The sequence below is a fragment of the Ambystoma mexicanum genome, chromosome 4p (genome assembly GCF_040938575.1).
Source record: "Ambystoma mexicanum isolate Mex_15411 chromosome 4p, UKY_AmexF1_1, whole genome shotgun sequence".
Lineage (NCBI taxonomy): Eukaryota > Metazoa > Chordata > Amphibia > Caudata > Ambystomatidae > Ambystoma > Ambystoma mexicanum.
This window is the reverse complement of record NC_090927.1, coordinates 844,702,273-844,719,983: the sequence shown is the minus strand read 5'-3', so window position 1 is coordinate 844,719,983 and position 17,711 is coordinate 844,702,273. Positions and strand designations below refer to the sequence as shown.

Sequence of the window (17,711 nt, the reverse complement as noted above, 5' to 3'; positions counted from 1 at the left end):
GGAAGTGAGCCATTTCACAATTGCCTTTCAAAACTGCAAGGTCTAGCCGACTAGATGCTTAAAAGTACAAAACTCACTAGTCCCAGAGCCTACAGCCACACCACACTGAATGCGCCCGATCTCGGAAGCTAAGCAGGGTCGGGCCTAGTTAGTACCTGGATGGGAGACTGCCTGGGAATACCAGGTGCTGTAGGCTTTTTTGTGCTCCATGATTAGTAATTGCGCAACTTCTCAATTATTTTTCAAATTTGGTATGTTTCCAAAATAATTGTATCCCGTTTTATAGCGGAAATGTTGGACAACATCATGAGGGCTGGAGCTACCTTTTTACATAGAATTAGCATACAGGTAGTGTGTTCATGGGTAATAAATCGACTTTCACATGTAATGCAGTACAGAGAATATTGAGTCCTTCAAGAGGCATGAAAGAAAACCATTACTGTGTTGATTGTTCTCTCCACCTCCCTGCAACAGACACAGGATGGATGAATTAAAGTTATCCTACCAGACATAGGAGTCCTGAATGGGCCCACCAGTCTTATATATCTCGCCTGATCGAGCCTGATCGAGCGATGAGCGTGGTATCATGTTGCAAGTGGCTGCATGGCTTAGCTTACTAAATGCAAATGCATAAGAGTAATATTCTTAGCATTCCTAGAGCCTACGGCCACACCACACTGAATGCACCCGATCTCGTCTGATCTCGGAAGTTAAGCAGTGTCAGGCCTAGTTAGTACCTGGATGGGAGACCGCCTGGGAATACCAGGTGCTGTAGGCTTTTTTGTGCTCCAAGTTCAGGAAGTGAGCCCTTTCTCAATTGCCTTTTAAAACTGCAAGGTCTAGCCGACTAGATGCTTAAAAGTACAAAACTCACTAGGCCCAGAGCCTACGGCCACACCACACTGAATGCGCCTGATCTCGTCTGATCTCAGAAGCTAAGCAGTGTCGGGCCTAGTTAGTACCTGGATGGGAGACCACCTGGGAATACCAGGTGCTGTAGGCTTTTTTGTGCTCCAAGTTCAGGAAGTGAGCCATTTCACAATTGCCTTTCAAAACTGCAAGGTCTAGCCGACTAGATGCTTAAAAGTACAAAACTCACTAGTCCCAGAGCCTACGGCCACACCACACTGAATGCGCCCGATCTCGGAAGCTAAGCAGGGTCGGGCCTAGTTAGTACCTGGATGGGAGACTGCCTGGGAATACCAGGTGCTGTAGGCTTTTTTGTGCTCCATGATTAGTAATTGCGCAACTTCTCAATTATTTTTCAAATTTGGTATGTTTCCAAAATAATTGTATCCCGTTTTATAGCGGAAATGTTGGACAACATCATGAGGGCTGGAGCTACCTTTTTACATAGAATTAGCATACAGGTAGTGTGTTCATGGGTAATAAATCGACTTTCACATGTAATGCAGTACAGAGAATATTGAGTCCTTCAAGAGGCATGAAAGAAAACCATTACTGTGTTGATTGTTCTCTCCACCTCCCTGCAACAGACACAGGATGGATGAATTAAAGTTATCCTACCAGACATAGGAGTCCAGAATGGGCCCACCAGTCTTATATATCTCGCCTGATCGAGCCTGATCGAGCGATGAGCGTGGTATCATGTTGCAAGTGGCTGCATGGCTTAGCTTACTAAATGCAAATGCATAAGAGTAATATTCTTAGCATTCCTAGAGCCTACGGCCACACCACACTGAATGCACCCGATCTCGTCTGATCTCGGAAGTTAAGCAGTGTTAGGCCTAGTTAGTACCTGGATGGGAGACCGCCTGGGAATACCACGTGCTGTAGGCTTTTTTGTGCTCCAAGTTCAGGAAGTGAGCCCTTTCTCAATTGCCTTTCAAAACTGCAAGGTCTAGCCGACTAGATGCTTAAAAGTACAAAACTCACTAGGCCCAGAGCCTACGGCCACACCACACTGAATGCGCCTGATCTCGTCTGATCTCAGAAGCTAAGCAATGTCGGGCCTAGTTAGTACCTGGATGGGAGACCGCCTGGGAATACCAGGTGCTGTAGGCTTTTTTGTACTCCAAGTTCAGGAAGTGAGCCATTTCTCAATTGCCTTTCAAAACTGCAAGGTCTAGCCGACTAGATGCTTAAAAGTACAAAACTCACAAGGCCCAGAGCCTACGGCCACACCACACTGAATGCGCCCGATCTCGTCTGATCTCGGAAGCTAAGCAGTGTCGGGCCTCGTTAGTACCTGGATGGGAGACCGCCTGGGAATACCAGGTGCTGTAGGCTTTTTTGTGCTCCAAGTTCAGGAAGTGAGCCATTTCACAATTCCCTTTCAAAACTGCAAGGTCTAGCCGACTAGATGCTTAAAAGTACAAAACTCACTAGGCCCAGAGCCTACGGCCACACCACACTGAATGCGCCCGATCTCGGAAGCTGAGCAGGGTCAGGCCTAGTTAGTACCTGGATGGGAGACTGCCTGGGAATACCAGGTGCTGTAGGCTTTTTTGTGCTCCATGATTAGTAATTGCGCAACTTCTCAATTATTTTTCAAATTTGGTATGTTTCCAAAATAATTGTATCCCGTTTTATAGCGGAAATGTTGGACAACATCATGAGGGCTGGAGCTACCTTTTTACATAGAATTAGCATACAGGTAGTGTGTTCATGGGTAATAAATCGACTTTCACATGTAATGCAGTACAGAGAATATTGAGTCCTTCAAGAGGCATGAAAGAAACCCATTATTGTGTTGATTGTTCTCTCCACCTCCCTGCAACAGACACAGGATGGATGAATTAAAGTTATCCTACCAGACATAGGAGTCCTGAATGGGCCCACCAGTCTTATATATCTCGCCTGATCGAGCCTGATCGAGCGATGAGCGTGGTATCATGTTGCAAGTGGCTGCATGGCTTAGCTTACTAAATGCAAATGCATAAGAGTAATATTCTTAGCATTCCTAGAGCCTACGGCCACACCACACTGAATGCACCCGATCTCGTCTGATCTTGGAAGTTAAGCAGTGTCAGGCCTAGTTAGTACCTGGATGGGAGACCGCCTGGGAATACCAGGTGCTGTAGGCTTTTTTGTGCTCCAAGTTCAGGAAGTGAGCCCTTTCTCAATTGCCTTTTAAAACTGCAAGGTCTAGCCGACTAGATGCTTAAAAGTACAAAACTCACAAGGCCCAGAGCCTACGGCCACACCACACTGAATGCGCCTGATCTCCTCTGATCTCGGAAGCTAAGCAGTGTCGGGCCTCGTTAGTACCTGGATGGGAGACCGCCTGGGAATACCAGGTGCTGTAGGCTTTTTTGTGCTCCAAGTTCAGGAAGTGAGCCATTTCTCAATTGCCTTTCAAAACTGCAAGGTCTAGCTGACTAGATGCTTAAAAGTACAAAACTCACAAGGTCCAGAGCCTGCGGCCACACCACACTGAATGCGCCCCATCTCGTCTGATCTCGGAAGCTAAGCAGTGTCGGGCCTCGTTAGTACCTGGATGGGAGACCGCCTGGGAATACCAGGTGCTGTAGGCTTTTTTGTGCTCCAAGTTCAGGAAGTGAGCCATTTCTCAATTGCCTTTCAAAACTGCAAGGTCTAGCTGACTAGATGCTTAAAAGTACAAAACTCACTAGGCCCAGAGCCTACGGCCACACCACACTGATTGCGCCCGATCTCGTCTGATCTCGGAAGCTAAGCAGTGTCGGGCCTAGTTAGTACCTGGATGGGAGACCACCTGGGAATACCAGGTGCTGTAGGCTTTTTTGTACTCCAAGTTCAGGAAGTGAGCCATTTCACAATTGCCTTTCAAAACTGCAAGGTCTAGCCGACTAGATGCTTAAAAGTACAAAACTCACTAGGCCCAGAGCCTACGGCCACACCACACTGAATGCGCCCGATCTCGGAAGCTAAGCAGGGTCGGGCCTAGTTAGTACCTGGATGGGAGACTGCCTGGGAATACCAGGTGCTGTAGGCTTTTTTGTGCTCCATGATTAGTAATTGCGCAAATTCTCAATTATTTTTCAAATTTGGTATGTTTCCAAAATAATTGTATCCCGTTTTATAGCGGAAATGTTGGACAACATCATGAGGGCTGGAGCTACCTTTTTACATAGAATTAGCATACAGGTAGTGTGTTCATGGGTAATAAATCGACTTTCACATGTAATGCAGTACAGAGAATATTGAGTCCTTCAAGAGGCATGAAAGAAACCCATTATTGTGTTGATTGTTCTCTCCACCTCCCTGCAACAGACACAGGATGGATGAATTAAAGTTATCCTACCAGACATAGGAGTCCTGAATGGGCCCACCAGTCTTATATATCTCGCCTGATCGAGCCTGATCGAGCGATGAGCGTGGTATCATGTTGCAAGTGGCTGCATGGCTTAGCTTACTAAATGCAAATGCATAAGAGTAATATTCTTAGCATTCCTAGAGCCTACGGCCACACCACACTGAATGCACCCGATCTCGTCTGATCTCGGAAGTTAAGCAGTGTCAGGCCTAGTTAGTACCTGGATGGGAGACCGCCTGGGAATACCAGGTGCTGTAGGCTTTTTTGTGCTCCAAGTTCAGGAAGTGAGCCCTTTCTCAATTGCCTTTTAAAACTGCAAGGTCTAGCCGACTAGATGCTTAAAAGTACAAAACTCACTAGGCCCAGAGCCTAAGGCCACACCACACTGAATGCGCCTGATCTCGTCTGATCTCAGAAGCTAAGCAGTGTCGGGCCTAGTTAGTACCTGGATGGGAGACCGCCTGGGAATACCAGGTGCTGTAGGCTTTTTTGTACTCCAAGTTCAGGAAGTGAGCCATTTCTCAATTGCCTTTCAAAACTGCAAGGTCTAGCCGACTAGATGCTTAAAAGTACAAAACTCACAAGGCCCAGAGCCTACGGCCACACCACACTGAATGCGCCCGATCTCGTCTGATCTCGGAAGCTAAGCAGTGTCGGGCCTTGTTAGTACCTGGATGGGAGACCGCCTGGGAATACCAGGTGCTGTAGGCTTTTTTGTGCTCCAAGTTCAGGAAGTGAGCCATTTCACAATTGCCTTTCAAAACTGCAAGGTCTAGCCGACTAGATGCTTAAAAGTACAAAACTCACAAGGCCCAGAGCCTACGGCCACACCACACTGAATGCGTCTGATCTCGGAAGCTAAGCAGTGTAGGGCCTCGTTAGTACCTGGATGGGAGACTGCCTGGGAATACCAGGTGCTGTAGGCTTTTTTGTGCTCCATGATTAGTAATTGCGCAACTTCTCAATTATTTTTCAAATTTGGTATGTTTCCAAAATAATTGTATCCCGTTTTATAGCGGAAATGTTGGACAACATCATGAGGGCTGGAGCTACCTTTTTACATAGAATTAGCATACAGGTAGTGTGTTCATGGGTAATAAATCGACTTTCACATGTAATGCAGTACAGAGAATATTGAGTCCTTCAAGAGGCATGAAAGAAAACCATTATTGTGTTGATTGTTCTCTCCACCTCCCTGCAACAGACACAGGATGGATGAATTAAAGTTATCCTACCAGACATAGGAGTCCTGAATGGGCCCACCAGTCTTATATATCTCGCCTGATCGAGCCTGATCGAGCGATGAGCGTGGTATCATGTTGCAAGTGGCTGCATGGCTTAGCTTACTAAATGCAAATGCATAAGAGTAATATTCTTAGCATTCCTAGAGCCTACGGCCACACCACACTGAATGCACCCGATCTCGTCTGATCTCGGAAGTTAAGCAGTGTCAGGCCTAGTTAGTACCTGGATGGGAGACCGCCTGGGAATACCAGGTGCTGTAGGCTTTTTTGTGCTCCAAGTTCAGGAAGTGAGCCCTTTCTCAATTGCCTTTTAAAACTGCAAGGTCTAGCCGACTAGATGCTTAAAAGTACAAAACTCACTAGGCCCAGAGCCTACGGCCACACCACACTGAATGCGCCTGATCTCGTCTGATCTCAGAAGCTAAGCAGTGTCGGGCCTAGTTAGTACCTGGATGGGAGACCACCTGGGAATACCAGGTGCTGTAGGCTTTTTTGTGCTCCAAGTTCAGGAAGTGAGCCATTTCACAATTGCCTTTCAAAACTGCAAGGTCTAGCCGACTAGATGCTTAAAAGTACAAAACTCACTAGTCCCAGAGCCTACAGCCACACCACACTGAATGCGCCCGATCTCGGAAGCTAAGCAGGGTCGGGCCTAGTTAGTACCTGGATGGGAGACTGCCTGGGAATACCAGGTGCTGTAGGCTTTTTTGTGCTCCATGATTAGTAATTGCGCAACTTCTCAATTATTTTTCAAATTTGGTATGTTTCCAAAATAATTGTATCCCGTTTTATAGCGGAAATGTTGGACAACATCATGAGGGCTGGAGCTACCTTTTTACATAGAATTAGCATACAGGTAGTGTGTTCATGGGTAATAAATCGACTTTCACATGTAATGCAGTACAGAGAATATTGAGTCCTTCAAGAGGCATGAAAGAAAACCATTACTGTGTTGATTGTTCTCTCCACCTCCCTGCAACAGACACAGGATGGATGAATTAAAGTTATCCTACCAGACATAGGAGTCCTGAATGGGCCCACCAGTCTTATATATCTCGCCTGATCGAGCCTGATCGAGCGATGAGCGTGGTATCATGTTGCAAGTGGCTGCATGGCTTAGCTTACTAAATGCAAATGCATAAGAGTAATATTCTTAGCATTCCTAGAGCCTACGGCCACACCACACTGAATGCACCCGATCTCGTCTGATCTCGGAAGTTAAGCAGTGTCAGGCCTAGTTAGTACCTGGATGGGAGACCGCCTGGGAATACCAGGTGCTGTAGGCTTTTTTGTGCTCCAAGTTCAGGAAGTGAGCCCTTTCTCAATTGCCTTTTAAAACTGCAAGGTCTAGCCGACTAGATGCTTAAAAGTACAAAACTCACTAGGCCCAGAGCCTACGGCCACACCACACTGAATGCGCCTGATCTCGTCTGATCTCAGAAGCTAAGCAGTGTCGGGCCTAGTTAGTACCTGGATGGGAGACCACCTGGGAATACCAGGTGCTGTAGGCTTTTTTGTGCTCCAAGTTCAGGAAGTGAGCCATTTCACAATTGCCTTTCAAAACTGCAAGGTCTAGCCGACTAGATGCTTAAAAGTACAAAACTCACTAGTCCCAGAGCCTACGGCCACACCACACTGAATGCGCCCGATCTCGGAAGCTAAGCAGGGTCGGGCCTAGTTAGTACCTGGATGGGAGACTGCCTGGGAATACCAGGTGCTGTAGGCTTTTTTGTGCTCCATGATTAGTAATTGCGCAACTTCTCAATTATTTTTCAAATTTGGTATGTTTCCAAAATAATTGTATCCCGTTTTATAGCGGAAATGTTGGACAACATCATGAGGGCTGGAGCTACCTTTTTACATAGAATTAGCATACAGGTAGTGTGTTCATGGGTAATAAATCGACTTTCACATGTAATGCAGTACAGAGAATATTGAGTCCTTCAAGAGGCATGAAAGAAAACCATTACTGTGTTGATTGTTCTCTCCACCTCCCTGCAACAGACACAGGATGGATGAATTAAAGTTATCCTACCAGACATAGGAGTCCAGAATGGGCCCACCAGTCTTATATATCTCGCCTGATCGAGCCTGATCGAGCGATGAGCGTGGTATCATGTTGCAAGTGGCTGCATGGCTTAGCTTACTAAATGCAAATGCATAAGAGTAGTATTCTTAGCATTCCTAGAGCCTACGGCCACACCACACTGAATGCACCCGATCTCGTCTGATCTCGGAAGTTAAGCAGTGTTAGGCCTAGTTAGTACCTGGATGGGAGACCGCCTGGGAATACCACGTGCTGTAGGCTTTTTTGTGCTCCAAGTTCAGGAAGTGAGCCCTTTCTCAATTGCCTTTCAAAACTGCAAGGTCTAGCCGACTAGATGCTTAAAAGTACAAAACTCACTAGGCCCAGAGCCTACGGCCACACCACACTGAATGCGCCTGATCTCGTCTGATCTCAGAAGCTAAGCAATGTCGGGCCTAGTTAGTACCTGGATGGGAGACCGCCTGGGAATACCAGGTGCTGTAGGCTTTTTTGTACTCCAAGTTCAGGAAGTGAGCCATTTCTCAATTGCCTTTCAAAACTGCAAGGTCTAGCCGACTAGATGCTTAAAAGTACAAAACTCACAAGGCCCAGAGCCTACGGCCACACCACACTGAATGCGCCCGATCTCGTCTGATCTCGGAAGCTAAGCAGTGTCGGGCCTCGTTAGTACCTGGATGGGAGACCGCCTGGGAATACCAGGTGCTGTAGGCTTTTTTGTGCTCCAAGTTCAGGAAGTGAGCCATTTCACAATTCCCTTTCAAAACTGCAAGGTCTAGCCGACTAGATGCTTAAAAGTACAAAACTCACTAGGCCCAGAGCCTACGGCCACACCACACTGAATGCGCCCGATCTCGGAAGCTGAGCAGGGTCAGGCCTAGTTAGTACCTGGATGGGAGACTGCCTGGGAATACCAGGTGCTGTAGGCTTTTTTGTGCTCCATGATTAGTAATTGCGCAACTTCTCAATTATTTTTCAAATTTGGTATGTTTCCAAAATAATTGTATCCCGTTTTATAGCGGAAATGTTGGACAACATCATGAGGGCTGGAGCTACCTTTTTACATAGAATTAGCATACAGGTAGTGTGTTCATGGGTAATAAATCGACTTTCACATGTAATGCAGTACAGAGAATATTGAGTCCTTCAAGAGGCATGAAAGAAACCCATTATTGTGTTGATTGTTCTCTCCACCTCCCTGCAACAGACACAGGATGGATGAATTAAAGTTATCCTACCAGACATAGGAGTCCTGAATGGGCCCACCAGTCTTATATATCTCGCCTGATCGAGCCTGATCGAGCGATGAGCGTGGTATCATGTTGCAAGTGGCTGCATGGCTTAGCTTACTAAATGCAAATGCATAAGAGTAATATTCTTAGCATTCCTAGAGCCTACGGCCACACCACACTGAATGCACCCGATCTCGTCTGATCTTGGAAGTTAAGCAGTGTCAGGCCTAGTTAGTACCTGGATGGGAGACCGCCTGGGAATACCAGGTGCTGTAGGCTTTTTTGTGCTCCAAGTTCAGGAAGTGAGCCCTTTCTCAATTGCCTTTTAAAACTGCAAGGTCTAGCCGACTAGATGCTTAAAAGTACAAAACTCACAAGGCCCAGAGCCTACGGCCACACCACACTGAATGCGCCTGATCTCCTCTGATCTCGGAAGCTAAGCAGTGTCGGGCCTCGTTAGTACCTGGATGGGAGACCGCCTGGGAATACCAGGTGCTGTAGGCTTTTTTGTGCTCCAAGTTCAGGAAGTGAGCCATTTCTCAATTGCCTTTCAAAACTGCAAGGTCTAGCTGACTAGATGCTTAAAAGTACAAAACTCACAAGGTCCAGAGCCTGCGGCCACACCACACTGAATGCGCCCCATCTCGTCTGATCTCGGAAGCTAAGCAGTGTCGGGCCTCGTTAGTACCTGGATGGGAGACCGCCTGGGAATACCAGGTGCTGTAGGCTTTTTTGTGCTCCAAGTTCAGGAAGTGAGCCATTTCTCAATTGCCTTTCAAAACTGCAAGGTCTAGCTGACTAGATGCTTAAAAGTACAAAACTCACTAGGCCCAGAGCCTACGGCCACACCACACTGATTGCGCCCGATCTCGTCTGATCTCGGAAGCTAAGCAGTGTCGGGCCTAGTTAGTACCTGGATGGGAGACCACCTGGGAATACCAGGTGCTGTAGGCTTTTTTGTACTCCAAGTTCAGGAAGTGAGCCATTTCACAATTGCCTTTCAAAACTGCAAGGTCTAGCCGACTAGATGCTTAAAAGTACAAAACTCACTAGGCCCAGAGCCTACGGCCACACCACACTGAATGCGCCCGATCTCGGAAGCTAAGCAGGGTCGGGCCTAGTTAGTACCTGGATGGGAGACTGCCTGGGAATACCAGGTGCTGTAGGCTTTTTTGTGCTCCATGATTAGTAATTGCGCAAATTCTCAATTATTTTTCAAATTTGGTATGTTTCCAAAATAATTGTATCCCGTTTTATAGCGGAAATGTTGGACAACATCATGAGGGCTGGAGCTACCTTTTTACATAGAATTAGCATACAGGTAGTGTGTTCATGGGTAATAAATCGACTTTCACATGTAATGCAGTACAGAGAATATTGAGTCCTTCAAGAGGCATGAAAGAAACCCATTATTGTGTTGATTGTTCTCTCCACCTCCCTGCAACAGACACAGGATGGATGAATTAAAGTTATCCTACCAGACATAGGAGTCCTGAATGGGCCCACCAGTCTTATATATCTCGCCTGATCGAGCCTGATCGAGCGATGAGCGTGGTATCATGTTGCAAGTGGCTGCATGGCTTAGCTTACTAAATGCAAATGCATAAGAGTAATATTCTTAGCATTCCTAGAGCCTACGGCCACACCACACTGAATGCACCCGATCTCGTCTGATCTCGGAAGTTAAGCAGTGTCAGGCCTAGTTAGTACCTGGATGGGAGACCGCCTGGGAATACCAGGTGCTGTAGGCTTTTTTGTGCTCCAAGTTCAGGAAGTGAGCCCTTTCTCAATTGCCTTTTAAAACTGCAAGGTCTAGCCGACTAGATGCTTAAAAGTACAAAACTCACTAGGCCCAGAGCCTAAGGCCACACCACACTGAATGCGCCTGATCTCGTCTGATCTCAGAAGCTAAGCAGTGTCGGGCCTAGTTAGTACCTGGATGGGAGACCGCCTGGGAATACCAGGTGCTGTAGGCTTTTTTGTACTCCAAGTTCAGGAAGTGAGCCATTTCTCAATTGCCTTTCAAAACTGCAAGGTCTAGCCGACTAGATGCTTAAAAGTACAAAACTCACAAGGCCCAGAGCCTACGGCCACACCACACTGAATGCGCCCGATCTCGTCTGATCTCGGAAGCTAAGCAGTGTCGGGCCTTGTTAGTACCTGGATGGGAGACCGCCTGGGAATACCAGGTGCTGTAGGCTTTTTTGTGCTCCAAGTTCAGGAAGTGAGCCATTTCACAATTGCCTTTCAAAACTGCAAGGTCTAGCCGACTAGATGCTTAAAAGTACAAAACTCACAAGGCCCAGAGCCTACGGCCACACCACACTGAATGCGTCTGATCTCGGAAGCTAAGCAGTGTAGGGCCTCGTTAGTACCTGGATGGGAGACTGCCTGGGAATACCAGGTGCTGTAGGCTTTTTTGTGCTCCATGATTAGTAATTGCGCAACTTCTCAATTATTTTTCAAATTTGGTATGTTTCCAAAATAATTGTATCCCGTTTTATAGCGGAAATGTTGGACAACATCATGAGGGCTGGAGCTACCTTTTTACATAGAATTAGCATACAGGTAGTGTGTTCATGGGTAATAAATCGACTTTCACATGTAATGCAGTACAGAGAATATTGAGTCCTTCAAGAGGCATGAAAGAAAACCATTATTGTGTTGATTGTTCTCTCCACCTCCCTGCAACAGACACAGGATGGATGAATTAAAGTTATCCTACCAGACATAGGAGTCCTGAATGGGCCCACCAGTCTTATATATCTCGCCTGATCGAGCCTGATCGAGCGATGAGCGTGGTATCATGTTGCAAGTGGCTGCATGGCTTAGCTTACTAAATGCAAATGCATAAGAGTAATATTCTTAGCATTCCTAGAGCCTACGGCCACACCACACTGAATGCACCCGATCTCGTCTGATCTCGGAAGTTAACCAGTGTCAGGCCTAGTTAGTACCTGGATGGGAGAAGGCCTGGGAATACCAGGTGCTGTAGGCTTTTTTGTGCTCCAAGTTCAGGAAGTGAGGCCTTTCTCAATTGCCTTTTAAAACTGCAAGGTCTAGCCGACTAGATGCTTAAAAGTACAAAACTCACTAGGCCCAGAGCCTACGGCCACACCACACTGAATGCGCCTGATCTCGTCTGATCTCAAAAGCTAAGCAGTGTCGGGCCTAGTTAGTACCTGGATGGGAGACCACCTGGGAATACCAGGTGCTGTAGGCTTTTTTGTGCTCCAAGTTCAGGAAGTGAGCCATTTCACAATTGCCTTTCAAAACTGCAAGGTCTAGCCGACTAGATGCTTAAAAGTACAAAACTCACTCGGCCCAGAGCCTACGGCCACACCACACTGAATGCGCCTGATCTCGTCTGATCTCAGAAGCTAAGCAGTGTCGGGCCTAGTTAGTACCTGGATGGGAGACCGCCTGGGAATACCAGGTGCTGTAGGCTTTTTTGTACTCCAAGTTCAGGAAGTGAGCCATTTCTCAATTGCCTTTCAAAACTGCAAGGTCTAGCCGACTAGATGCTTAAAAGTACAAAACTCACAAGGCCCAGAGCCTACGGCCACACCACACTGAATGCGCCCGAACTCGTCTGATCTCGGAAGCTAAGCAGTGTCGGGCCTCGTTAGTACCTGGATGGGAGACCGCCTGGGAATACCAGGTGCTGTAGGCTTTTTTGTGCTCCAAGTTCAGGAAGTGAGCCATTTCACAATTGCCTTTCAAAACTGCAAGGTCTAGCCGACTAGATGCTTAAAAGTACAAAACTCACAAGGCCCAGAGCCTACGGCCACACCACACTGAATGCGTCTGATCTCAGAAGCTAAGCAGTGTAGGGCCTCGTTAGTACCTGGATGGGAGACCGCCTGGGAATACCAGGTGCTGTAGGCTTTTTTGTGCTCCAAGTTCAGGAAGTGAGCCTATTTCACAATTGTCTTTCAAAACTGCAAGGTCTAGCCGACTAGATGCTTAAAAGTACAAAACTCTCTAGGCCCAGAGCCTACGGCCACACCACACTGAATGCGCCCGATCTCGGAAGCTAAACAGGGTCGGGCCTAGTTAGTACCTGGATGGGAGACTGCCTGGGAATACCAGGTGCTGTAGGCTTTTTTGTGCTCCATGATTAGTAATTGCGCAACTTCTCAATTATTTTTCAAATTTGGTATGTTTCCAAAATAATTGTATCCCGTTTTATAGCGGAAATGTTGGACAACATCATGAGGGCTGGAGCTACCTTTTTACATAGAATTAGCATACAGGTAGTGTGTTCATGGGTAATAAATCGACTTTCACATGTAATGCAGTACAGAGAATATTGAGTCCTTCAAGAGGCATGAAAGAAAACCATTATTGTGTTGATTGTTCTCTCCACCTCCCTGCAACAGACACAGGATGGATGAATTAAAGTTATCCTACCAGACATAGGAGTCCTGAATGGGCCCACCAGTCTTATATATCTCGCCTGATCGAGCCTGATCTAGCGATGAGCGTGGTATCATGTTGCAAGTGGCTGCATGGCTTAGCTTACTAAATGCAAATGCATAAGAGTAATATTCTTAGCATTCCTAGAGCCTACGGCCACACCACACTGAATGCACCCGATCTCGTCTGATCTCGGAAGTTAAGCAGTGTCAGGCCTAGTTAGTACCTGGATGGGAGACTGCCTGGGAATACCAGGTGCTGTAGGCTTTTTTGTGCTCCAAGTTCAGGAAGTGAGCCCTTTCTCAATTGCCTTTTAAAACTGCAAGGTCTAGCCGACTAGATGCTTAAAAGTACAAAACTCACAAGACCCAGAGCCTACGGCCACACCACACTGAATGTGCCTGATCTCGTCTGATCTCGGAAGCTAAGCAGTGTCGGGCCTCGTTAGTACCTGGATGGGAGACCGCCTGGGAATACCAGGTGCTGTAGGCTTTTTTGTGCTCCAAGTTCAGGAAGTGAGCCATTTCTCAATTGCCTTTCAAAACTGCAAGGTCTAGCTGACTAGATGCTTAAAAGTACAAAACTCACTAGGCCCAGAGCCTACGGCCACACCACACTGATTGCGCCCGATCTCGTCTGATCTCGGAAGCTAAGCAGTGTCGGGCCTAGTTAGTACCTGGATGGGAGACCACCGGGGAATACCAGGTGCTGTAGGCTTTTTTGTACTCCAAGTTCAGGAAGTGAGCCATTTCACAATTGCCTTTCAAAACTGCAAGGTCTAGCCGACTAGATGCTTAAAAGTACAAAACTCACTAGGCCCAGAGCCTACGGCCACACCACACTGAATGCGCCCAATCTCGGAAGCTAAACAGGGTCAGGCCTAGTTAGTACCTGGATGGGAGACTGCCTGGGAATACCAGGTGCTGTAGGCTTTTTTGTGCTCCATGATTAGTAATTGCGCAAATTCTCAATTATTTTTCAAATTTGGTATGTTTCCAAAATAATTGTATCCCGTTTTATAGCGGAAATGTTGGACAACATCATGAGGGCTGGAGCTACCTTTTTACATAGAATTAGCATACAGGTAGTGTGTTCATGGGTAATAAATCGACTTTCACATGTAATGCAGTACAGAGAATATTGAGTCCTTCAAGAGGCATGAAAGAAACCCATTATTGTGTTGATTGTTCTCTCCACCTCCCTGCAACAGACACAGGATGGATGAATTAAAGTTATCCTACCAGACATAGGAGTCCTGAATGGGCCCACCAGTCTTATATATCTCGCCTGATCGAGCCTGATCGAGCGATGAGCGTGGTATCATGTTGCAAGTGGCTGCATGGCTTAGCTTACTAAATGCAAATGCATAAGAGTAATATTCTTAGCATTCCTAGAGCCTACGGCCACACCACACTGAATGCACCCGATCTCGTCTGATCTCGGAAGTTAAGCAGTGTCAGGCCTAGTTAGTACCTGGATGGGAGACCGCCTGGGAATACCAGGTGCTGTAGGCTTTTTTGTGCTCCAAGTTCAGGAAGTGAGCCCTTTCTCAATTGCCTTTTAAAACTGCAAGGTCTAGCCGACTAGATGCTTAAAAGTACAAAACTCACTAGGCCCAGAGCCTAAGGCCACACCACACTGAATGCGCCTGATCTCGTCTGATCTCAGAAGCTAAGCAGTGTCGGGCCTAGTTAGTACCTGGATGGGAGACCGCCTGGGAATACCAGGTGCTGTAGGCTTTTTTGTACTCCAAGTTCAGGAAGTGAGCCATTTCTCAATTGCCTTTCAAAACTGCAAGGTCTAGCCGACTAGATGCTTAAAAGTACAAAACTCACAAGGCCCAGAGCCTACGGCCACATCACACTGAATGCGCCCGATATCGTCTGATCTCGGAAGCTAAGCAGTGTCGGGCCTTGTTAGTACCTGGATGGGAGACCGCCTGGGAATACCAGGTGCTGTAGGCTTTTTTGTGCTCCAAGTTCAGGAAGTGAGCCATTTCACAATTGCCTTTCAAAACTGCAAGGTCTAGCCGACTAGATGCTTAAAAGTACAAAACTCACAAGGCCCAGAGCCTACGGCCACACCACACTGAATGCGTCTGATCTCGGAAGCTAAGCAGTGTAGGGCCTCGTTAGTACCTGGATGGGAGACTGCCTGGGAATACCAGGTGCTGTAGGCTTTTTTGTGCTCCATGATTAGTAATTGCGCAACTTCTCAATTATTTTTCAAATTTGGTATGTTTCCAAAATAATTGTATCCCGTTTTATAGCGGAAATGTTGGACAACATCATGAGGGCTGGAGCTACCTTTTTACATAGAATTAGCATACAGGTAGTGTGTTCATGGGTAATAAATCGACTTTCACATGTAATGCAGTACAGAGAATATTGAGTCCTTCAAGAGGCATGAAAGAAAACCATTATTGTGTTGATTGTTCTCTCCACCTCCCTGCAACAGACACAGGATGGATGAATTAAAGTTATCCTACCAGACATAGGAGCCCTGAATGGGCCCACCAGTCTTATATATCTCGCCTGATCGAGCCTGATCGAGCGATGAGCGTGGTATCATGTTGCAAGTGGCTGCATGGCTTAGCTTACTAAATGCAAATGCATAAGAGTAATATTCTTAGCATTCCTAGAGCCTACGGCCACACCACACTGAATGCACCCGATCTCGTCTGATCTCGGAAGTTAAGCAGTGTCAGGCCTAGTTAGTACCTGGATGGGAGAAGGCCTGGGAATACCAGGTGCTGTAGGCTTTTTTGTGCACCAAGTTCAGGAAGTGAGGCCTTTCTCAATTGCCTTTTAAAACTGCAAGGTCTAGCCGACTAGATGCTTAAAAGTACAAAACTCACTAGGCCCAGAGCCTACGGCCACACCACACTGAATGCGCCTGATCTCGTCTGATCTCAGAAGCTAAGCAGTGTCGGGCCTAGTTAGTACCTGGATGGGAGACCACCTGGGAATACCAGGTGCTGTAGGCTTTTTTGTGCTCCAAGTTCAGGAAGTGAGCCATTTCACAATTGCCTTTCAAAACTGCAAGGTCTAGCCGACTAGATGCTTAAAAGTACAAAACTCACTAGTCCCAGAGCCTACGGCCACACCACACTGAATGCGCCCGATCTCGGAAGCTAAGCAGGGTCGGGCCTAGTTAGTACCTGGATGGGAGACTGCCTGGGAATACCAGGTGCTGTAGGCTTTTTTGTGCTCCATGATTAGTAATTGCGCAACTTCTCAATTATTTTTCAAATTTGGTATGTTTCCAAAATAATTGTATCCCGTTTTATAGCGGAAATGTTGGACAACATCATGAGGGCTGGAGCTACCTTTTTACATAGAATTAGCATACAGGTAGTGTGTTCATGGGTAATAAATCGACTTTCACATGTAATGCAGTACAGAGAATATTGAGTCCTTCAAGAGGCATGAAAGAAAACCATTACTGTGTTGATTGTTCTCTCCACCTCCCTGCAACAGACACAGGATGGATGAATTAAAGTTATCCTACCAGACATAGGAGTCCAGAATGGGCCCACCAGTCTTATATATCTCGCCTGATCGAGCCTGATCGAGCGATGAGCGTGGTATCATGTTGCAAGTGGCTGCATGGCTTAGCTTACTAAATGCAAATGCATAAGAGTAATATTCTTAGCATTCCTAGAGCCTACGGCCACACCACACTGAATGCACCCGATCTCGTCTGATCTCGGAAGTTAAGCAGTGTTACGCCTAGTTAGTACCTGGATGGGAGACCGCCTGGGAATACCAGGTGCTGTAGGCTTTTTTGTGCTCCAAGTTCAGGAAGTGAGCCCTTTCTCAATTGCCTTTCAAAACTGCAAGGTCTAGCCGACTAGATGCTTAAAAGTACAAAACTCACTAGGCCCAGAGCCTACGGCCACACCACACTGAATGCGCCTGATCTCGTCTGATCTCAGAAGCTAAGCAATGTCGGGCCTAGTTAGTACCTGGATGGGAGACCGCCTGGGAATACCAGGTGCTGTAGGCTTTTTAGTACTCCAAGTTCAGGAAGTGAGCCATTTCTCAATTGCCTTTCAAAACTGCAAGGTCTAGCCGACTAGATGCTTAAAAGTACAAAACTCACAAGGCCCAGAGCCTACGGCCACACCACACTGAATGCGCCCGATCTCGTCTGATCTCGGAAGCTAAGCAGTGTCGGGCCTCGTTAGTACCTGGATGGGAGACCGCCTGGGAATACCAGGTGCTGTAGGCTTTTTTGTGCTCCAAGTTCAGGAAGTGAGCCATTTCACAATTCCCTTTCAAAACTGCAAGGTCTAGCCGACTAGATGCTTAAAAGTACAAAACTCACTAGGCCCAGAGCCTACGGCCACACCACACTGAATGCGCCCGATCTCGGAAGCTGAGCAGGGTCAGGCCTAGTTAGTACCTGGATGGGAGACTGCCTGGGAATACCAGGTGCTGTAGGCTTTTTTGTGCTCCATGATTAGTAATTGCGCAACTTCTCAATTATTTTTCAAATTTGGTATGTTTCCA

At 46.9% G+C, this 17,711-nt stretch overlaps 39 non-coding genes and 18 pseudogenes across 39 annotated transcripts; all 57 read left to right on the top strand.

Moving 5' to 3' along the window:
• Positions 1–87: 87 nt before the first annotated feature.
• LOC138457476 (5S ribosomal RNA) lies at positions 88–196 on the top strand (annotated as a pseudogene).
• A 463-nt stretch (positions 197–659) lies between these two features.
• LOC138461530 (5S ribosomal RNA) lies at positions 660–778 on the top strand. Its single transcript, XR_011264145.1, has one exon. It is a non-coding gene; the product is annotated as a 5S ribosomal RNA (ribosomal RNA).
• A 106-nt stretch (positions 779–884) lies between these two features.
• On the top strand, positions 885–1,003 carry LOC138463167 (5S ribosomal RNA). Its single transcript, XR_011265754.1, has one exon. It is a non-coding gene; the product is annotated as a 5S ribosomal RNA (ribosomal RNA).
• Positions 1,004–1,109: 106 nt separating this feature from the next.
• On the top strand, positions 1,110–1,218 carry LOC138457167 (5S ribosomal RNA; annotated as a pseudogene).
• Positions 1,219–1,681: 463 nt separating this feature from the next.
• Positions 1,682–1,800, top strand: LOC138464992 (5S ribosomal RNA). The gene has a single exon (XR_011267568.1). It is a non-coding gene; the product is annotated as a 5S ribosomal RNA (ribosomal RNA).
• A 106-nt stretch (positions 1,801–1,906) lies between these two features.
• Positions 1,907–2,025, top strand: LOC138463096 (5S ribosomal RNA). The gene has a single exon (XR_011265683.1). It is a non-coding gene; the product is annotated as a 5S ribosomal RNA (ribosomal RNA).
• A 106-nt stretch (positions 2,026–2,131) lies between these two features.
• LOC138462202 (5S ribosomal RNA) lies at positions 2,132–2,250 on the top strand. The gene has a single exon (XR_011264806.1). It is a non-coding gene; the product is annotated as a 5S ribosomal RNA (ribosomal RNA).
• A 106-nt stretch (positions 2,251–2,356) lies between these two features.
• Positions 2,357–2,465, top strand: LOC138459547 (5S ribosomal RNA; annotated as a pseudogene).
• A 463-nt stretch (positions 2,466–2,928) lies between these two features.
• On the top strand, positions 2,929–3,047 carry LOC138463666 (5S ribosomal RNA). The gene has a single exon (XR_011266252.1). It is a non-coding gene; the product is annotated as a 5S ribosomal RNA (ribosomal RNA).
• A 106-nt stretch (positions 3,048–3,153) lies between these two features.
• Positions 3,154–3,272, top strand: LOC138453976 (5S ribosomal RNA). The gene has a single exon (XR_011260674.1). It is a non-coding gene; the product is annotated as a 5S ribosomal RNA (ribosomal RNA).
• A 106-nt stretch (positions 3,273–3,378) lies between these two features.
• Positions 3,379–3,497, top strand: LOC138455213 (5S ribosomal RNA). Its single transcript, XR_011261854.1, has one exon. It is a non-coding gene; the product is annotated as a 5S ribosomal RNA (ribosomal RNA).
• A 106-nt stretch (positions 3,498–3,603) lies between these two features.
• LOC138460559 (5S ribosomal RNA) lies at positions 3,604–3,722 on the top strand. Its single transcript, XR_011263241.1, has one exon. It is a non-coding gene; the product is annotated as a 5S ribosomal RNA (ribosomal RNA).
• A 106-nt stretch (positions 3,723–3,828) lies between these two features.
• LOC138457166 (5S ribosomal RNA) lies at positions 3,829–3,937 on the top strand (annotated as a pseudogene).
• Positions 3,938–4,400: 463 nt separating this feature from the next.
• On the top strand, positions 4,401–4,519 carry LOC138461529 (5S ribosomal RNA). The gene has a single exon (XR_011264143.1). It is a non-coding gene; the product is annotated as a 5S ribosomal RNA (ribosomal RNA).
• Positions 4,520–4,625: 106 nt separating this feature from the next.
• LOC138464910 (5S ribosomal RNA) lies at positions 4,626–4,744 on the top strand. The gene has a single exon (XR_011267487.1). It is a non-coding gene; the product is annotated as a 5S ribosomal RNA (ribosomal RNA).
• A 106-nt stretch (positions 4,745–4,850) lies between these two features.
• LOC138461125 (5S ribosomal RNA) lies at positions 4,851–4,969 on the top strand. Its single transcript, XR_011263761.1, has one exon. It is a non-coding gene; the product is annotated as a 5S ribosomal RNA (ribosomal RNA).
• Positions 4,970–5,075: 106 nt separating this feature from the next.
• Positions 5,076–5,184, top strand: LOC138458676 (5S ribosomal RNA; annotated as a pseudogene).
• A 463-nt stretch (positions 5,185–5,647) lies between these two features.
• On the top strand, positions 5,648–5,766 carry LOC138461528 (5S ribosomal RNA). The gene has a single exon (XR_011264142.1). It is a non-coding gene; the product is annotated as a 5S ribosomal RNA (ribosomal RNA).
• A 106-nt stretch (positions 5,767–5,872) lies between these two features.
• On the top strand, positions 5,873–5,991 carry LOC138463155 (5S ribosomal RNA). Its single transcript, XR_011265741.1, has one exon. It is a non-coding gene; the product is annotated as a 5S ribosomal RNA (ribosomal RNA).
• A 106-nt stretch (positions 5,992–6,097) lies between these two features.
• On the top strand, positions 6,098–6,206 carry LOC138457475 (5S ribosomal RNA; annotated as a pseudogene).
• Positions 6,207–6,669: 463 nt separating this feature from the next.
• On the top strand, positions 6,670–6,788 carry LOC138461527 (5S ribosomal RNA). The gene has a single exon (XR_011264141.1). It is a non-coding gene; the product is annotated as a 5S ribosomal RNA (ribosomal RNA).
• A 106-nt stretch (positions 6,789–6,894) lies between these two features.
• On the top strand, positions 6,895–7,013 carry LOC138463143 (5S ribosomal RNA). The gene has a single exon (XR_011265729.1). It is a non-coding gene; the product is annotated as a 5S ribosomal RNA (ribosomal RNA).
• Positions 7,014–7,119: 106 nt separating this feature from the next.
• Positions 7,120–7,228, top strand: LOC138457164 (5S ribosomal RNA; annotated as a pseudogene).
• Positions 7,229–7,691: 463 nt separating this feature from the next.
• Positions 7,692–7,810, top strand: LOC138464991 (5S ribosomal RNA). The gene has a single exon (XR_011267567.1). It is a non-coding gene; the product is annotated as a 5S ribosomal RNA (ribosomal RNA).
• A 106-nt stretch (positions 7,811–7,916) lies between these two features.
• Positions 7,917–8,035, top strand: LOC138463095 (5S ribosomal RNA). The gene has a single exon (XR_011265681.1). It is a non-coding gene; the product is annotated as a 5S ribosomal RNA (ribosomal RNA).
• A 106-nt stretch (positions 8,036–8,141) lies between these two features.
• Positions 8,142–8,260, top strand: LOC138462201 (5S ribosomal RNA). The gene has a single exon (XR_011264804.1). It is a non-coding gene; the product is annotated as a 5S ribosomal RNA (ribosomal RNA).
• Positions 8,261–8,366: 106 nt separating this feature from the next.
• Positions 8,367–8,475, top strand: LOC138459546 (5S ribosomal RNA; annotated as a pseudogene).
• A 463-nt stretch (positions 8,476–8,938) lies between these two features.
• LOC138463665 (5S ribosomal RNA) lies at positions 8,939–9,057 on the top strand. Its single transcript, XR_011266251.1, has one exon. It is a non-coding gene; the product is annotated as a 5S ribosomal RNA (ribosomal RNA).
• Positions 9,058–9,163: 106 nt separating this feature from the next.
• LOC138453975 (5S ribosomal RNA) lies at positions 9,164–9,282 on the top strand. The gene has a single exon (XR_011260673.1). It is a non-coding gene; the product is annotated as a 5S ribosomal RNA (ribosomal RNA).
• Positions 9,283–9,388: 106 nt separating this feature from the next.
• LOC138455212 (5S ribosomal RNA) lies at positions 9,389–9,507 on the top strand. Its single transcript, XR_011261853.1, has one exon. It is a non-coding gene; the product is annotated as a 5S ribosomal RNA (ribosomal RNA).
• Positions 9,508–9,613: 106 nt separating this feature from the next.
• Positions 9,614–9,732, top strand: LOC138460558 (5S ribosomal RNA). Its single transcript, XR_011263240.1, has one exon. It is a non-coding gene; the product is annotated as a 5S ribosomal RNA (ribosomal RNA).
• Positions 9,733–9,838: 106 nt separating this feature from the next.
• LOC138457163 (5S ribosomal RNA) lies at positions 9,839–9,947 on the top strand (annotated as a pseudogene).
• A 463-nt stretch (positions 9,948–10,410) lies between these two features.
• LOC138461526 (5S ribosomal RNA) lies at positions 10,411–10,529 on the top strand. The gene has a single exon (XR_011264140.1). It is a non-coding gene; the product is annotated as a 5S ribosomal RNA (ribosomal RNA).
• Positions 10,530–10,635: 106 nt separating this feature from the next.
• On the top strand, positions 10,636–10,754 carry LOC138464909 (5S ribosomal RNA). The gene has a single exon (XR_011267486.1). It is a non-coding gene; the product is annotated as a 5S ribosomal RNA (ribosomal RNA).
• Positions 10,755–10,860: 106 nt separating this feature from the next.
• LOC138461124 (5S ribosomal RNA) lies at positions 10,861–10,979 on the top strand. The gene has a single exon (XR_011263760.1). It is a non-coding gene; the product is annotated as a 5S ribosomal RNA (ribosomal RNA).
• Positions 10,980–11,085: 106 nt separating this feature from the next.
• Positions 11,086–11,194, top strand: LOC138458675 (5S ribosomal RNA; annotated as a pseudogene).
• Positions 11,195–11,657: 463 nt separating this feature from the next.
• Positions 11,658–11,776, top strand: LOC138455936 (5S ribosomal RNA; annotated as a pseudogene).
• A 106-nt stretch (positions 11,777–11,882) lies between these two features.
• Positions 11,883–12,001, top strand: LOC138462665 (5S ribosomal RNA). Its single transcript, XR_011265260.1, has one exon. It is a non-coding gene; the product is annotated as a 5S ribosomal RNA (ribosomal RNA).
• A 106-nt stretch (positions 12,002–12,107) lies between these two features.
• On the top strand, positions 12,108–12,226 carry LOC138456009 (5S ribosomal RNA). Its single transcript, XR_011262055.1, has one exon. It is a non-coding gene; the product is annotated as a 5S ribosomal RNA (ribosomal RNA).
• A 106-nt stretch (positions 12,227–12,332) lies between these two features.
• Positions 12,333–12,451, top strand: LOC138464598 (5S ribosomal RNA). Its single transcript, XR_011267176.1, has one exon. It is a non-coding gene; the product is annotated as a 5S ribosomal RNA (ribosomal RNA).
• Positions 12,452–12,557: 106 nt separating this feature from the next.
• On the top strand, positions 12,558–12,666 carry LOC138456565 (5S ribosomal RNA; annotated as a pseudogene).
• A 107-nt stretch (positions 12,667–12,773) lies between these two features.
• LOC138457710 (5S ribosomal RNA) lies at positions 12,774–12,882 on the top strand (annotated as a pseudogene).
• A 463-nt stretch (positions 12,883–13,345) lies between these two features.
• Positions 13,346–13,464, top strand: LOC138463448 (5S ribosomal RNA). The gene has a single exon (XR_011266034.1). It is a non-coding gene; the product is annotated as a 5S ribosomal RNA (ribosomal RNA).
• A 106-nt stretch (positions 13,465–13,570) lies between these two features.
• Positions 13,571–13,689, top strand: LOC138453938 (5S ribosomal RNA). The gene has a single exon (XR_011260637.1). It is a non-coding gene; the product is annotated as a 5S ribosomal RNA (ribosomal RNA).
• Positions 13,690–13,795: 106 nt separating this feature from the next.
• On the top strand, positions 13,796–13,914 carry LOC138462955 (5S ribosomal RNA). Its single transcript, XR_011265542.1, has one exon. It is a non-coding gene; the product is annotated as a 5S ribosomal RNA (ribosomal RNA).
• A 106-nt stretch (positions 13,915–14,020) lies between these two features.
• On the top strand, positions 14,021–14,129 carry LOC138459750 (5S ribosomal RNA; annotated as a pseudogene).
• A 463-nt stretch (positions 14,130–14,592) lies between these two features.
• On the top strand, positions 14,593–14,711 carry LOC138461523 (5S ribosomal RNA). The gene has a single exon (XR_011264138.1). It is a non-coding gene; the product is annotated as a 5S ribosomal RNA (ribosomal RNA).
• Positions 14,712–14,817: 106 nt separating this feature from the next.
• LOC138464908 (5S ribosomal RNA) lies at positions 14,818–14,936 on the top strand. Its single transcript, XR_011267484.1, has one exon. It is a non-coding gene; the product is annotated as a 5S ribosomal RNA (ribosomal RNA).
• Positions 14,937–15,042: 106 nt separating this feature from the next.
• On the top strand, positions 15,043–15,161 carry LOC138455015 (5S ribosomal RNA). Its single transcript, XR_011261663.1, has one exon. It is a non-coding gene; the product is annotated as a 5S ribosomal RNA (ribosomal RNA).
• Positions 15,162–15,267: 106 nt separating this feature from the next.
• Positions 15,268–15,376, top strand: LOC138458674 (5S ribosomal RNA; annotated as a pseudogene).
• A 463-nt stretch (positions 15,377–15,839) lies between these two features.
• On the top strand, positions 15,840–15,958 carry LOC138455488 (5S ribosomal RNA; annotated as a pseudogene).
• Positions 15,959–16,064: 106 nt separating this feature from the next.
• On the top strand, positions 16,065–16,183 carry LOC138463130 (5S ribosomal RNA). The gene has a single exon (XR_011265716.1). It is a non-coding gene; the product is annotated as a 5S ribosomal RNA (ribosomal RNA).
• A 106-nt stretch (positions 16,184–16,289) lies between these two features.
• On the top strand, positions 16,290–16,398 carry LOC138457162 (5S ribosomal RNA; annotated as a pseudogene).
• Positions 16,399–16,861: 463 nt separating this feature from the next.
• On the top strand, positions 16,862–16,980 carry LOC138465241 (5S ribosomal RNA). Its single transcript, XR_011267816.1, has one exon. It is a non-coding gene; the product is annotated as a 5S ribosomal RNA (ribosomal RNA).
• A 106-nt stretch (positions 16,981–17,086) lies between these two features.
• Positions 17,087–17,205, top strand: LOC138463094 (5S ribosomal RNA). The gene has a single exon (XR_011265680.1). It is a non-coding gene; the product is annotated as a 5S ribosomal RNA (ribosomal RNA).
• A 106-nt stretch (positions 17,206–17,311) lies between these two features.
• On the top strand, positions 17,312–17,430 carry LOC138462200 (5S ribosomal RNA). The gene has a single exon (XR_011264803.1). It is a non-coding gene; the product is annotated as a 5S ribosomal RNA (ribosomal RNA).
• Positions 17,431–17,536: 106 nt separating this feature from the next.
• On the top strand, positions 17,537–17,645 carry LOC138459545 (5S ribosomal RNA; annotated as a pseudogene).
• Positions 17,646–17,711: the final 66 nt, after the last annotated feature.